At 40.1% G+C, this 17204-nt stretch overlaps 1 protein-coding gene across 4 annotated transcripts in view; it reads right to left on the bottom strand.

The window, feature by feature from the left end:
- PIEZO2 (piezo type mechanosensitive ion channel component 2) overlaps positions 1 to 17204 on the bottom strand; it is a gene marked incomplete at its 5' end in the record, with an annotated part of 336195 nt that overhangs the window by 192444 nt on the left and 126547 nt on the right. The gene's annotated exons all lie outside the window — the stretch shown is intronic.

Here is a 17204-nt window from a genome sequence, read left to right as displayed (position 1 = left end):
GCTGATAGCCTCCAAAATCCTTGATAACAGAACCAAGAAGCAGAAGGAAGCAGCTTCCTCTGGACCCAAATGCTTTCCAATCGTGTCCTTGAAGGACAAATGTGGATTTTCAAAGATTTCATGAAAAATTTATTGGATAAATCAAGTTAAGTCAGTTGTATTGGTTTTTATTACGTTATGAAAACAAAAGAAAACAAATCATTTTAACTGAGGAACCAGGGACTGAACTAGATTTATATCGTTAAGAGTTTCTAGAAATGTTGTTTTCACCCCATATATTTTAATGAGGGTTGATATTGAAATTAAATGATGAGTTACAGTTGAACTCCAGGTTAGCACCGATGAACCCACTTTTTTTCTGTTGCAAATTAATGTGCTTTATATTATAATGAGAAAGGTTAATAATAGTATACCTGTCATTTTGTCACTTAAAAAACTTGTCGGGCTTCCCTGGTGGCGCAGTGGTTGAGAGTCTGCCTGCCGATGCAGGGGACACGGGATCGTGCCCCGGTGCGGGAAGATCCCACGTGCCTCGGAGTGGCTGGGCCCGTGAGCCATGGCCGCTGGGCCTGCGCGTCCGGAGCCTGTGCTCCGCAATGGGAGGGGCCACAGCAGTGAGAGGCCCGCGTACCTCAAAAAAAAAAAAACTTGTCTACTGTGTGCCAGACACCTTCTGAAGCTGAAGGTAAGAGAGAAGTGAGCTCTCTGAAGATCATAGCCTAATGGAAGGGGCAAGTGTAAAAAACATAAACATGCTTGAAAAAAGAATGGAAAATACACTGTGAAAACTAACTCATGACATCTTGTCATTTCAGCTAAGATCTCAGGTCGCCAACTGAATATTGTATATGTCTTCAACAGTTTTTTTCAACTAGGGAGCAGGGCATGTAAGTTACTGGAAATGCATCTTTATCTATGACCAGTACCCTGATAACACCCACATCTGTGTTGCCAAGATGTCTTTTCTGAACCATAGATCCATTTACACAATAACCTATCAGACGTTTCCACTTACAGCCCCACAGACACACAGATCTGGATTTCAAACACCAAACTGACACCCATCCTCCCTTCCCCTCCCCCCCGCCACGTCAAATCTGAGCTTTCCTGTGTGGTCCTTACACTGTTGAAATGGTACCTCCATCCACCCAATCAGCGTCTTTCTGTTTCCTCTCCACTGAATTAGACGATAAATCATCTTTCTTGAAGCATCTCGTCTAAAATTCCTCTGCAATCTCCTTAGTTCAGGTTCTCATTGCTTTTCACCCAACAGTCTCCTGACTGGTCCTTCTGCCTCTATCACCCCAATCTGTCATCAGTCACATACACACACCCACGCAAAGATGTACATGGTAGCCAGAAAGATCTTTCTAGAGCATCATTTATTCCTGTTTCCACCACTGTTTAAAACCCTCAGTGGCTCTTGCCACCTACAGGCTAAATTCTAAATTCCTATAAGTGACCTCCAAGACCTTACAAATACCTGGATCACTTTCCATGCCCTGCAGCTGGATGAGTTCTTCAATCCTTTGGGGGATGACTTTACTTCATAATTATCTCTATGATGGCTTCACCGTATGTTACTGCAGGGATCTGTTTATGTGCCTACCTCCTATCTTAGGTGAGGAACTCTCCAGAGCAAGGGGGCTATAGCTTACTTATCTGTGGTTCCCTGGGTCTGGCACACTCCTTGGAACACAGAATCTCCATATATTCAATCAAGATTTGTTGAATAAATGAATGAAAAACATATAAGGTAGGAAACTGTTTCAAAACCATCCTCTGATTTGGTCTTCACAACAGCTCTTGAGACAAGTAATCATAATTTTGAGGATCTTTGGTTGAACAAGAATCTACTGCTCTGATGCCCTACTCTCCACGGAAGTCCCAAAGCAAATAACGAGGGAAAACTCTAATTTGTTCCAAAAATAGTCCAGTGGCTTTTAAAAAAAAAACATTTTTCTCATTAAGGCATAATTTATATAACCTAAAACTCACTAGTTTTTCTGTATAATTTTTCAAGCTCTGACAGATGCATCCGGTCATGTAACCACCACGTCTGCCAAGACATAGAGCAGCTCCATCAGCCCCCAAAGTCTCCATGGCTTTTGTAGTCCCCCAGCCACTGGTGACCACTGACCTATTTTCTGTCTTTAGAGTTTGACCTTTCCCAGAATATCATTCATGTCATCATATAGGCTGGAGCATCTGAGTCTGGCTTCTGTCACTCAGCATCATGCATGTGAGAGTCAGCGTGTTACTGTGTGGATCAGTACAGTGTACTTTTCATTGCTGACTAATATTCCATCCAGGGGCTGCAGTTTATTGATCTGTTCACCAGCTGAAAGACATTTGGGTTTCTTTCCCAGTTTGGGGCAATTACAAATAAAGGTACTATGAACATTTGCTTAGAGATTTTTGTGTGAATATAAGTTTTCATTTCACTTGAGTAAATATCCAATAGTAAGAATTCTGGGTTGAATAAGAAGTATATGGCCAACTGTAAAATATTGTCAAATTGGTTTTCAAAGTGGCTGCATGACTTTGCATTCCCACCAGCAATATGTTTGAATTCAAGTGGTTCCACATCTTCATTAGAACTTGGGGTCTTTCCTTCCTTCCCTCCTTCCTTCCTGCCCTCCTTTCCTTCCTTCCTTCTTTCCTTCCTTCCTTCCCTCCTTCCTTCTTTCCTCCCTTCCTTCCCTCCTTCCTTCTTTCCTTCCCTCCTTCCTTCCTTCCTTTTTGCCATTCTAAGAGATGTATAGTGGTAATCTCATGTTTTTAATTTTCATTTTCCTAATGACTAACAAGACCAAGTACAATATATTTTCATGTGTTTATTTGCCATCTGTACATCTTCTTTGGTGAAGTGTCTGCTCAAAATTGTTGCCCATTTTAAAAACTGAGATGTATGTTTTCTTAATATTGAGTTTTTAGAGTTCTTCATATATTCTGGATACAAGTCCTTTCTCAGATATGTGATTTGCAAATATTGTCTTCCAATTTGTGGCTTCACTTTTTACTGTCTTACTGGATTTTGAGAAGTTCTTAATTTTGATGAAGTCCAATTAATCAATTTTCTTTCCTTATGAATCATGCTTTTGGTGTCATATTTAAGAAATCTTGTCCTTTGTTCAACCCAAGGCCACAAAGATCCTATTTTTTTATAAAGAGTTTTATGGTTTTAACCTTTACATTTAGGTCTATGACCCATTTTGAGTTAATTTTTGTATATGGTACAAGGTAAGGGTTGACGTCCTTATTTTTAATATGAATTTTAAGATGGAATGAATTTTAAAATTGATTTAAATACAGATTTTAAATATGGAACCCAATTATTTATTTCTCCACAAAGTTGCTTTTGCATCTCTGTTGAAAATTAACTGACCATGTATGTGTGGATCCAGTTCTGGACTCTCTTATTCTCCCCCACTAATGTATATTTCTCTCTTTTCACCAGTAGCAAACTGGCTTGATTACAGTGGCTTTATACTGTTTTAATCACCTCCTATTCACCTGTTGGTGAGAGAGGGATCCCCTGCCCTCAGTAGAACGAGATGGCTGACACATGACATACAAAACTAAGCAGATCAGACTGGCAGAGATTCTTAGTCACAAATACTCCTGACCCTGGGAATGAGGATGCTGCATGCCCTGTGGGGCCACAGGAGGTCGAAAACTGAGCACGGCTGTAGGGAGGCAGGCTCTGTAACATCAAGAGGGTAGGGTACCCCTTGCTGATCACAGGAGGATGCAATGGGCTCGTTTGAATAATTCTTCAATCTACTTAACATTTCAGCTCCATAAACAACTATACAGAGTGTGTGCCTTGAAAGCAAATGAGCCCTAAAGCAGAGGCGTGAGCAGGAGGAGATGGTGGCTGCATTCTTTCATGTGTCCACTTTGTTTCCCCATGGTCTCCCTGCCTGAAATGTCAAGCATGCTCACCTCGATATTTCATTTCTACCTTCCTGGGTTAATTTTCTTCTTAGTGATTATTACCACTGGAATATTATAAAGCTTATTTATATGTCTCCCACATTACAGAATATCAGCTCCTCAAGGGTTAGAATTTAAGTTGGTGTTGTTTTTAAGCTACTGTATCCCAAGCATCTAGAACAATGCCTAACACACATGGGTGACTAATAAATGTTTGTTTGTTGGATGGATGAAAGGACTTGAGCTGTCTTTCCATGACTCTTTGACATCCTTGGGGGTGGGGAAGGGGATGTCTCCTCCCTCTGTGGATTGAAATAAAGTGTCCATCGTGATTTCATGGAATTTGTGTATGAGGCCTTGGATGACTCAGCTACCTGGAGTAAGTTTCCGACTGAGGAGTCTTATCATGATCCAGTCCCATGATTCCCAACCAATCACAACATTCTTATAATAATACCCCTTAGTTTCATCCGAGTAGAAACAAAAAGCCTACTTTTCCCAGAAGCGCATTCATGGACTTCAAGCAGCCTATCATTTTAAAATAAGCGTTAAGCAACATTGTATATCAACTATACTTCAATTTAAAATTTTTCTTAAATAATAGATAAATAAAGTAAGTGTTAAGGCCATAAAAAAGTAGACGTAATGTAGGAAATAAATTTAGTCACTCTGACTTTAAAACATAAATAAAAATACCAGTTCTATGAGAACTGTATATTATCGAGTATAAAGTTTACTGGTATAGTTACTAAAACATAATAAATTTTAAAATTACATCATTATGGAGAATGTTTACTGCTTTGACTCAAAGCCAAGAAAAAATAATATTTCCAAGAGTAAAATAAATGCCAGTTACTGTTAACAAGAAGGTCTATCTATAACTGAAGCACAGAGAGAAAACACTGAATACATTGTATTTTGTTGACAAAAAAGATACGTTGATCATTCAGTCTTATGAGATGCCCGTTGTTGCATTTCACTAGCTTACAGATTCAAAATTTTAAGTATAAACTAGTGACTTGGCTGTTTTAAATGGAACATGTGTTTTGGTTTGCTTTGCTTTCAGAGGCTTCATGGTGAAATGGTGAGCTCACCTGCATTCAAGTGAATAGAAAGGGTAAATGATTTTATAGAGATATCATCAGAGGCTTCACATCCTGGCTGGATTTTAAGCTTACAATTATCTAAAGGAGAGTTCTTAAATAATCATTTAAGCTTTGGATGACTTCATTGTTTGGATAGAGGGAAATGTCACATGCCCAAGTTCATTACCAACCTGTCAGAAGATCACATGGAGATAACACACAGAAGGTATGACTGACATGTCATGTATGTGACACATCCACCCAGATATAAAGAATTAAGTCTTCAAGTTGATTATGAAGACTCTGCATCTCACTCTGTCAACTTCTCGATGCCACCTGTGCTTACCAACGCCCCCCCGTGAGACGCCCAGCTCATTTGCTCCCACTGCCACTCTTTTATTTCACGAAATCACAAGTCCACTGAGAAGCAGTGACTCATCCAGGGCAGAGAGTCAGAAGATTTTCAGGCTTAGACAAGAGCCTCTGATTCAATGACAGCTCTAATACAGCAAGCATCTACCTTTCTTTTAAGAAAATATTCATTTAATACACCTTCAATAAACTCAAACAAATGACATAAACTTTAATCTCATCACAAATTAATTAATAATTTTAACATTAGTAAGTCTTCCTTGTATCCAAGGTACTTAGAAATAATAAATAAATAAAGAGATGGTAACATTTCACAAGCATTAATTGCTCCCTGAATAACTGTTAAAGCTGCCATATTTCTAGCTTTGGAGAATCTCAAGTATATTTATATACAGATGCTTTTTAATGTTTGTAAAAGTCCCAAAATTACCAAACTGAACTAAATCAAGCTTTTTATCAGCCTTGAAATGTTTGAGACCCTAAGGCTCCAAGCTTGATCTTAAAGAAATGCAGTTGCTATTTTCATCTTTTTGTTGAAATTAGAAAATCTTAAAAATGTCAAAACAACATAGTAAAGCACGTGAAAAGATGCTCAACATTGCTAATTATTAGAGAAATGCAAATCAAAACTACAGTGAGGTATCACCTCACACTGGTCAGAATGGCCATCATCAACAAGTCTGCAAATAATAAATGCTGGAGAGGGTGTGGAGAAAAGGGAATCCTCTTACACTGTTGGTGGGAATGTAAATTGGCGCAGCCACTATGGAGAACACTATGGAGGTTCCTTATGAAACTAAAAATAAAAACTAAAACTAAAAATAGAGCTACCATATGACCCAGCAATCCCACTCCAGGGCATATATCTGGAGAAAACCATAATTTGAAAAGATACACGCACCCCAATGTTCACTGCAGCACTATTCACAATAGCCAAGACATGGAAGGAACCTATATGTCCATCATCAATGGATAAAGAAGATGCGGTACATATATACAATGGAATATTACTCAGACATAAAAAAAGAATTAAATAATGCCATTTGCAGCAACATGGATGGGCCTAGAGATGATCACACTAAGTGAAGTAAGCCAGACAAAGACAAATATCATATGATATCACTTATATGTGGGATCTAAAAAAATGATACAAATGAACTCATTTACAAAACAGAAACAGACTCACAGCCTTTGAAAACAAACTTATGGCTACCAAAGGGCAAAGGTGGGGAGAGGGATAAATTAGGAGTTTGGGATTAACATATACACAATACTATATATAGATAATCAGTAAGGGCCTACTGTACAGCACACGGAACTCTACTCAGTATTCTGTAATAACCTGTATGGGAAAAGAATCTGTAAAAGAAAGGATATATGTATATGGACAACTGAATCACTTTGCTGTACACCTGGAAAAAAAAGGCAATATAGTATGTACTTTAAATTTAACATTGGTTTTATTCAACCAAATGCTTGAGAACTCAAATGATTTAGCTGTATGATAGCAAGAAGCAAAACTTCTTATATGTCCAATTTCTAACATCTTTTTCAGAAACACAGCCAGACTCTACAACAGAAGTAGGAATTCTCTAGCCCCAAAGCTACTGTTTTTATACTATTGCTTCTTTTTATTCTAACTCTAAAAACTAATTAAAAACATGAAGGGTAGCATTTCCAGTCCTAAGAAAAAGTCACCTACAGACACAGCATATTATAATACCTTAAGTGACATGAAGAAGCAATAGAGTAGCAGCAGTTACACTGGTGTGGCCACACACAAAAAAACTGTCTAACTTTATGGCTGATTTTGCTTGATTAGTTTTTTATGGATCAAGTGTGTGTCCGTTTTTGTTTCTGCTTCTTCTGTTGTGAAAATTAAGGTTCTTTTTGGAGAAGATTCTGAATAAGTCTGAAAAACCAAAATGCAAGTAGATTATGTAGGTTTTGGAGGACTTCAAAATGCAGATGCTAACAGCTGAATTGCCATCTATCGATAAAGTTCAGTCACCTTCATTTCAGAGTAAGACATAGACTAAGTGTATGTCTCAACACCAAGCCATAAAACTGACAAATAGCTTCTGGTAAAGGTAGTATTATACCATATATTATGGAACTCAGCTTACCCTTAATTTATAGGTATTTTTATCTGTCATTCTTCCATGAATTATGACAGTATCAAGAAGTACTGCCATCTATTTGGGGGAAACAGAAGAGAAATGTAGAAATAAATGGAATGTTTTTCTTATTGTCCTCTAGTATAACCAGTTAATGAGGAAAACCATCTTTAACTTTTCCTGGATGTTATGCATCAAGGCAAGACCTTGACTTTAAATTTGATATGTATTTGGTGAAATCCTCCGACAGACTCTAGGCACAGATGCAGAAATGGTGCTTTTGGTCCACAGAGTAAATGCTACAATCTTAAGAGCTGTTCAATATCTCACAGTAAACTGACTCTTTCCAAGGATATTTCCATTTAAATATGATAGAAGGAACTTGCCTGAGTATGTTTATATCCCCAGAGTCAATTCTAATCTTAGAGTTCATAAGATGATAGAGGTGTAGGCGTTTCATGATAGATCAGCACTTTCATAGCTGTTACTGTGGATAGCTACATAGTTTCATCCTTTGGGTTTCTGCCTCAACATCCCTTCCTCCAGGAAGTCTCCCATCCCAGGCCAGACTAGAACCTATTATGCATATTTCCGCTGATCGTTTTACATCCTCAATACCAGCTCTGCTAGTGGTCTTCACTCCTCCGTCTGCCTCCACCTTCCAACAGTGGACTGCAAGGCCTGTGAGGGCAGGCACACAGCAGGCGTTTAATAAACAGTTATTGCATAAATTCATATGTGACAGGACCGTGGGACTGTAAATAACCTGAATTACTTGAAACTAATTTTCTTTGTGGCTGTTGTAGAATCTGCTCTATGGAGAAACATTTTCAAAATTAACAATGCAAGATATCATAATTATCATTGTTACGATTTAAATATGACATTCTTTCAAATTTCTCAGTTAAGGAAATAAACACAGAATAATATTTTTGGAAGAGTACATATAAAGATAAACATGAGACTGCAATGAAAATATCCTCCTGATTCTGCAAAACTAAAAAGAAGGAAACCTGTGTGCTGTCTCCTCATTCCTGTGGTTTATATGTCAAGGGTGCTTTGGTTTTTATTATCACCCTTTCGGAAACTACCCATCAACCCGTACTCTACTGCGCTGCTTCTTAACGTGGTTTTGGGGTCTTCAAGAATGATCACTCATTTAAAAATTAGAGATTGTAAACGAAGTAACAATGCAAGGTAATGAAAGAAAAGCATTTGAAACCATATTTATCAACATGCAATATTTAAAACATTTGTCTACAAATATAACATTTTATAGTAATATCTTATTAATATTAATATTATCTATATACTCATATCCTGCAATGGGGATCTTAGGAAATGTTTAAATGTCCCTAAACATGAATGTAAGAGAGCAATTATATCAGCAACTTCTTTGCCAACCTTCTACATCCCTGAAATATATTTTTAATGCATGAAATCAAGAGGATTGTTCTAAATCCAAATTTCTGTTTACAGGAAGAAATGTGTTTTACGTATGAATCCACATACCTAATCCCTAAAATATACACCAGTTCTGTAAGTCTGAAGAATAACTCAACCGTGTCATAAAGTTAATACTTTCGGGAATGGCAGGACTATTCCTGGCCCAGCTGTGCTACCTCCACAATGCCCTTGAATGATCCTCGCATCATACTGGGCCTTTGACAACACACAGTTAGAGCTTTATGTTGTCCGCCTAGCCCTTTGAGGTTAAGATTACTCCCGCACCACAGAGATTTGCCTTAGAGCTTTTATGGTAAATAATTTACACTAGAAATGCCGCATCATGAAATTGAGGGTAGGGAAATTGTGATTTAAGCAAACACAGTCGATCCCAAATCATCTTAAATTTCCTGGATCTTACAGCAGGCTCGGTGGACATGGGGTGTGGAGCAGAGGGGCCCAAGGCGAATGCCACGGGTATTATTCACTGGAAGCATCTCTCCTCTGAACCCAGCTACTAATGAGGCCCACCCCGCTCCCAGCTCTTTCCTCCTCTCCCCTCCTCACTACTTCTAAGGCCAGCTTTGTCTTTCATATTTTCACTCCTGACATCCCCAAATCCAAATAGAAATCCAAGTTTCCTTTTGCAAAGGAAATCAACACCAGGTAACTTTACCTGATTTATCATTTTTAAAGAGAAATAAAAGCCTTCAGGTGGACGTGTCTTTCTCCTACTTCTTCATGAATTGAAAAGAAGGGAAATGGTAACAACCATAGAGTAAGATGTTCAGTGTCCACCCAGAGCAGGTGGGTCAGGCTCAGCAGAGAGAGGACGGACGTCCCTGTCCTGGAGCTGCTCTCACGGACTGGAAGGTGAGGATCCATGGAAAAGTGGTCCTCAAACAAGGGAGTCATCTGATTTCACCCTTTCATTTCCTTTTCTGCTGCTACCAATTCACTTATTCACTCTTCAAACAATTTGGGGGCAGGATTCTATCCATGGACCACTGTAGTAGATGCTCAGGTCACAAAAATAACACACGACAAACCCTCTGCTCAATCTCATCATAGGCTAATGGGAGAATAGACAGAATCAGGGATTATAACTCAGCATGAAAAGTTCCATGCCCGATGCTTAGAGTTTGGGGAGCTGGAAGGCCCTGACCCAGGCATTCCCCACGGCACACGTGACCCTGCTATGTCCGCACTGCTCACTCTTACGGTGAAAGATATTCTGGGAGGCCAATATCCTCACCAAGTGAAGTTACTAAGTCACTGCCAACCACAAATACTTCACCTGGAGCTGGTATATCAGATTAATTATCCTCTCACCCAGCACAGCTTCCAAATTTGTGTATCCTATTCTTACCTAGCCCTCACAATCTGATCAACCAAAGCCCGATTTCGCCATAAAGTTTTCCCCAGCAACCTTAGGAGGCCGCGTGATGCCCGTGGAGCGAGGACACCTCGATTTGAAATCCTGCTGCTAGTTGAGTGACCTAAGGGAAGACACTTTCTGCCTCTGGTCCTCACCCCCCATCAGAAGGGTGGTGGTGAGAGCCAGTCAGGATTAAAGTGAGATCGTGTGAGCAAAGTGCTGGTTGACTTTATTACAACAACAAATGTTAGTTTCTTCTTTTCCTTACCTTTTCATCTTTGTCTCTTGCTTCTAAAATTCTATAATATAGAAAGCATGATAAATAGTGAAGAATATAGTGATTATATATTCCTCTGTGCTGAGGGGCAGGGCGTGGCGGACAAGCTTTCAGGGAGAAGAGGGAATGGGATTCCCAGCCCCGGAGAAGGGGTGAGTTCCTGGTAGGGAAGTTACTGAGGGAGAGAAAAAAGTACTGGCAGAGGGTGGGTGTCACTACGACCCTGTCACTGACACCACCTTCCAGCTAGAGCCGTCTCACCATTACCCCGGATCTCAACCACACAGCACAGAACAACCCCCCCAATAACAGAATTAGTAAGAAACTGAGATAAAGAGGTCACAGAGAATTATTTGGTGTCACATGAGTTTTGCACATTTCATAATTTCCAAGTTTAACCCACATGACTGTGTATAATTTGGTTCTGGGTTATTTCTGCCCCCTTGTCACTGTGTGTGATTTTAGGCAAGAAATATGACTCCTCTAGTAACAGTAGAAACATCAACAACAGCAGTAATAATAGTTAGTCATTGAGCGCTTGCTATGGGGCAGGCACTGTGCCAAGTGCATGGCCTGTATTAACTCAACCCTCGCAGCAGCCCTGTGAGACAGTGACCACCATCACCTTCATTTTACAGTCAAAGAAACTCAGGCACAGAGATGAGTAACTTACCCACAGTCAACTGAGATCCTAAATTCACTCATATATGGATTGGATAGTATAAAAATTCTCGTGAAAAGTGTTTCTACCATAAAACTCTATTGGAAAAATGATGATAAAGTGTATGTCACTCTACAACTATCACTCCAAGTGAATCAAGATACCAACCAGCCCTGGCCTACGAGACTTTCACCCTGATGGGGTTTCTCTTCCCCATGGTGCCCCCATCCCAATTCGACCCCTTGCCCTGGGCAGTAAAAACTAATTGTATTCATCATTCCAGGAACATTGACTCATCAGCATCAGGTTACCAGAGTTCCCTTTCAGCCGTGCTCTCCACCCAGGCCTGGGCTCTGGAAAGCAGAGCATCTAGGGAGGGGCTCACTGCGCACCCACCCCACCATCATCGGGGTGGGGTGCCGACCCGCCAGGCCCACACCTGGCCCTGAGTCTTCTTGTCACCTGCTGAGGTTTCAGACACTGGGTCTGGACATTGGAACCCTAGTGTTTTGAGGACAGAAAGGCAGTAGAATAAAGTACCATCAAGGTCTAGAATAACCTCTTGGTCAGTGGCTCCTAGGCCGAGTCTCCTGTGCTCTCAGGATGAGAAAAGTTGGAACTCTAGGTGCCCCTCCCCCTACAGGGGGGAGAAAACTGCTGATTTGAGGGGTCTGGCCCTCAGGGGGAAACAGATCTAATGATGAGTCCAGCAATTGAATGAAGCAAAGAAAAGACACAATTCTTTATAAGGACAAATCTCCAAACAATAGAAAACCATGGACTGAATACCAGAAACTCACTTAAACCCTTTGAAACTGCACTACTCCAAAGTCCTAGGAAGTGCAGTGGAGAAAATAATCCTAAACAGATGATAAATAAGGGGTTTCACAGAGAGGAGGAAAGAGCAGGAAAGATCCCAGCTCAGACCCGCGGTGGCTCCGGGCCACTCACTCACCCTCTGAGCCCACCTTTTCATCATTGTCCTCAATGTCACCCTCCCCCCACCTCCTCCAGCCTCAGCCTCATCCCCACCTCAACCCCAAGTGCAGACTGGGCACACTGCATTTATACAAAAGAAAGGCAACTCCCTGGAGAAGAGAGACCATAAGAAGGCACAGCCCTATGTGGAGGAATAAGATGAGTCCCGGTCTCCAGCCGGATCCAGCCTGGAAGAGGGTGGCCACTCATCTCAGGCCCTGCCTGCACAGCCCGACCCACCCTAAGTGGAATGGGCTGGTGTGTACGGAGTGCCCTACTCAAAGGATATTGGAGCCAATTTGTAACAAGAAAAAAGGAGTCATTAATCAGAAAAGGGATACAGTGACCCTGCAGATACTAGGTGCTCTATACATGGTAGCTACTATCACCGCAAATCTTCCCTTCATAGTTTTGAGCTCAAAAGTTTCTTTCAATCAACAGCCTGCTTCAGCACAGCCCCAGCGTCCAGACTGGCGCTGCAATTCCACCAAGAGCGCCACAGGTCCGCCACTGAGGCTAACAGACTACTTCTATGGGCTCTGTAGTGACATAATTGAAGGCGGGTTTACATTGATTGAAACAGTATAGTTTTGACAGAATGAAAATATTTTAGTAAGCGGCACAACACGTTTGAGGGAAACTCACAGAGGTGCCCCTGCCCCTGGATTTCCTCACTTACCTGTGAAAGCACCGTTCTGGAAGTGAAGGTGGAGGGGTGGTAGGGCCCCCTTCTGCACAATAGCATCTTTAACAAACGCGCCAGCTGGTCAAGCACTAACTGGGCTGCTTTGAAACAGCGTTTGCTACTGCCAGTGACTATTCACAGGGCTCTGGGGGGAAAGACCTTTCAATGGCTCAATGTTTATAAATGCTACTGCTGCCCCCCAAACGCACGTCTCAGATTCCTGAGGGATCCTGGGAGCTTTTGCCAGAACTTGGGTGACGGTATATGAGTTTTAAACGGGGAGAGGAGTCGTTAGGGAAACCAAATTAAACTCATATGAATGAGCGCTTGGTGGTTTGGAGTCTGAAGACCACTTGAGTAAGATGGGGAACCCGGACCTGTCTGGATTCCTTCATTTTAATTTGACAAAGTCTCACAGACAGAGAAAGCATTCAGAAGGCACAACACAGCCGGCCAGGCACTTTGTGTCTTTTTATTTGAAGTTTTGCTACTTTACCTCTACAGGTGCCAAAAAAAAAAAAAGGCTAAACTTCAAATGTGGGATATCAAAATAGCGGAGTTTGTGTTTACAACTCGGATGGTGTAATCAAAACTCCAAATGCTGGAGAAACAATAACACGAGTGAGGCGAAGTCAGCCAGAAATGAAAAGTCAGTGTTTCCATTACCACGCAGACAGGGTTTTTCAAGAGTTTATATAACTTGATCGTTAAAAAATGCTCCAGGCTGAAAACCTGGTTTGTGTCAATCTTGGACTAAACTAGTTTGCAAAACTCAAGTTTGTTTGCTCTGCTTTTTTATCCCTTTTCAAGAATGTATTGCTTTGAAACACGGCACATGAAGCTGAACCAAAAAAATATGTAGACCTTGTGAGCCAATGCTGTTGCAGCATCACCCGTTTTTTAGAAGAAATTGCGGATTTCTCTATGTAGACTCACCTTCAAGGTGCCTATGGCACTCAAGTCTCTTTTCTAACTCATTCTAACTCTCTTCTCTGCGGTGACTTCAAAAATATTGGAACTTCACATTGGAACATTCACTTTTGTGGAAATAAATTTCAAATTGGAATTTAACTTGTTAGGAATAAAGTTTACTGTTGTGATTTTCATTATGTTGGCTCGGGTAGAACAGAATAGAGCTTTTATATGGGGACGTCAAAAAGGAAGGAAGGGGGCTTCCCTGGTGGCACAGTGGTTGACAGTCTGCCTGCCGATGCAGGGGACACGGGTTCGTGCCCCGGTCCAGGAAGATCCCACATGCCGCAGAGCGGCTAGGCCCGTGAGCCGTGACCGCTGAGCCTGCGCGTCCGGAGCCTGTGCTCCGCAACGGGAGAGGCCACAACAGGGAGAGGCCCAAGGCAGTACAATAGACTTGTACGTGTTCAAGACACATCGCCGTGAAGAGGGCAGTGGAGGGCAGCTGTGCATGAATAAAATGATCTAGGGAAACACAGTGTCTGGAAGCTCACATATTTGGCTGGGAAGTTAGGAAAGGCAGGTCTAGCTCTCCAAGATTGGGTTGCAAGAAATGCCCAGGAAGAGGCATGTCAAGAGGCCAGATCTGGCTGGTCTCTATCCTTCACCACTGAGAAAGACAGACTTCTTCATCTTCCATCCAAAGGGTCTAAGTAATTTGGATTCTTGCCTGGGAAGGAGCAGATAACTCAAGAATGAGCTTCTGTGTGTGTGCATATGTGGTGTGATTTGTGTGTGTGTGTGTGTGTGTCTGCATGTGTGTGGTGTGTGTATATGTGGGGGGTGTGGTATGTGCGTGGTGTTTGCATATGTGGTGTGTGTATGCGTGTGCATGGTGTGTGTACATGTGTGTGTGTTGTATGTGTCTGCATGTGTGTGGTGTTTGCATATGTGGTGTGTGTGTGTGTGTGTGTGTGTGTGTGTACTTTAAGTTTGTATGTCTTTCTGTCCATCTCTGCCTATGCCTTATAGGAGAGACCCCACAGTACATTCGTTTGTAAATGTGGAAAATGGAAAACGGTCTTAACATTTCACATTACATTTTTTACTTTCACCTTTATAGAATTATTGAAAATGTTATTTTGAATAAAAATAGAAAGACATAGACTGTGGATTGGAAGAAACGATGTGCTCACGCCCTAATTTAAGCCCCCTCCAGCACAGTCCTTTCCACGGCATCACTCAGCACCTAAAAGTATCTGCAGACACAGGCAAGCTGTAGTTTATAAGCTCAAATTTGAAAAATTTGATGAGTTGTAATATATCCTGTGATGAAATACTTTCAGTGATAAAGAGAACTCATTATTCATGAAACAGCCTTTTTTTAAAACAAAAGATAATCTTTTATTTTCTACTTTGCAGTAGTATGAATTATTACTCAAGAGAAAGTAAATAAAATTTTGACATCAAAACATTATTATATATATAACATTATATAATTGGGTATGGAATCTCATCTGGATGTGATGCATCAAATAATTTTTCCATGTTCTTCCTCTTATACCTACCTATCTATTTTTCTTCAAATTCAGCTTTCATTTTTGGGAAGGTGGCAAGCTTTCAGACAACACTTACGGTTAAAAATCCTTCCTTCTGGCCCTAGGAATGCCTGATTAAGAACTACCCAAAGGATTTTTGATTAAGAAGCAATACAAACTATCATTGCTAACATTTCTACTAAGTCCAAAGAGACTTGAATCTGGCCAAATGTAATAAATCCTTTTTATCATTAAAATAATATAACTAAAGTACCATTATTTAAAAATCTTATTTTATCAAGTTTTTAATAATGATATGACTTTTATCAAGCATTAAAACCACATCTTAACAATGGGATATTATTCAGCCATGAAAAGGAATGAAGTCCTAACTCAGGCTACAACATGGATGAAACTTGCAAACATTATGCTGAGTAAAAGAAGCTGGATACAAAAGGTCACATATCACTTAATTCTGTTTGGATGAAATGTCCAGAGCAGGTATATCTACTAGAGGCAGAAAGTAAATTAGTGGTTGCGTAGGGATGCACGGAGAGGGAAAGAAGAATAACTTCATGGGTGCAGGGTTTCTTTCTGGGGTGATGAAAGGGTTTTGGAATTAGATAGTGGTGATGGTTGCACAACCCAAAAACCACTGAACTGTGTTCCTTAAATGGGTAAACTTTATGGTATATGAATTCTATCTCACTTAAAAAAATAATAACCACATCTTAAATCATCAGATCTTAAATCAAGAATCATTTTGATAGGCACTATTATCCAAGGAACTCAGAACTCAATAAAATGGCCAGAATGAATGCTCACTTTAGTTCTGTAAAGTTTAGCTCTCTAAAAGTCACACAGGGAGGGATAGTGAATAATTTATGACTACAGATTTTACTAAAGAATCTCTCACTACATTTATGCTAATACTATTTGATCCATGAAGAATTTTGATCTGGCTTTTATTTTACAGGGAATGGTTGGTTTGCTTCATTTCACTTGTGCTAGCACTTATGAAAGATCAGGAAATTTCAAACCTACAAATGGGTTCCTCAGCGAAAAACTGACCATTTAAAAACTATTATTTTAGTCTATTTCAAATATTCACTTAAAACATGTGGATTGTATTCCATCTACTTGAAATGCTTCTGTTTTTTTCAAATGACAATCACACATCCTACAAAAATGGAAGCAGAATTTATCCAATGGTAGGTTAATTCTGGAAAGATGATCCTACCTAGATAAAGCATATACGTGTCGACGTTTTCAGATCAAAACCTCAAAATATAATGTGCATAAGGTATATCATTTCCTTATGAATCGCAAAAAAAACTCCCAGTTTGAAAAAGAAACTATCGTGTCATTCACATTTTTCCCATAAAGATATACGAAATCTTACATTATGCTTTACAATAAGCCTGAAGTCACTGTCGTATTTATTTGACATTTGTACTCTTATTTATCTTATTAGATATTGTACATGTCTCATCTCACCAGCCATAGTGGAAGCACCAGGGTCTGTACATAAATCTTGATTTTTTTTAGACTACACCCAAGCATAATGTCTTACATACAGATCACAGTCTAATATCTAATATATGTTGAAGATGCATGAATTAAGTTGTTCACATTACCCCACTGTCTAGGTATATAAATTTCTTTGAATGTATTTATAGTGTATTAGATTGACAAATGGCCAAAAATTGCCACAAATTTTGTAATGTCATCATTGCCTAGATTTCTATCAGCGTTATGACACATAGCTTTGTTATTCACGTACGTAATATAAAAAAAAAAAGCCACCATCATACTC

This window comes from Mesoplodon mirus, assembly GCF_964341445.2.
Source record: "Mesoplodon mirus genome assembly, chromosome: 13".
Lineage (NCBI taxonomy): Eukaryota > Metazoa > Chordata > Mammalia > Artiodactyla > Ziphiidae > Mesoplodon > Mesoplodon mirus.
Note: the sequence above shows the minus strand (reverse complement) of the source record. Positions and strands in the feature narration are given on the sequence as shown.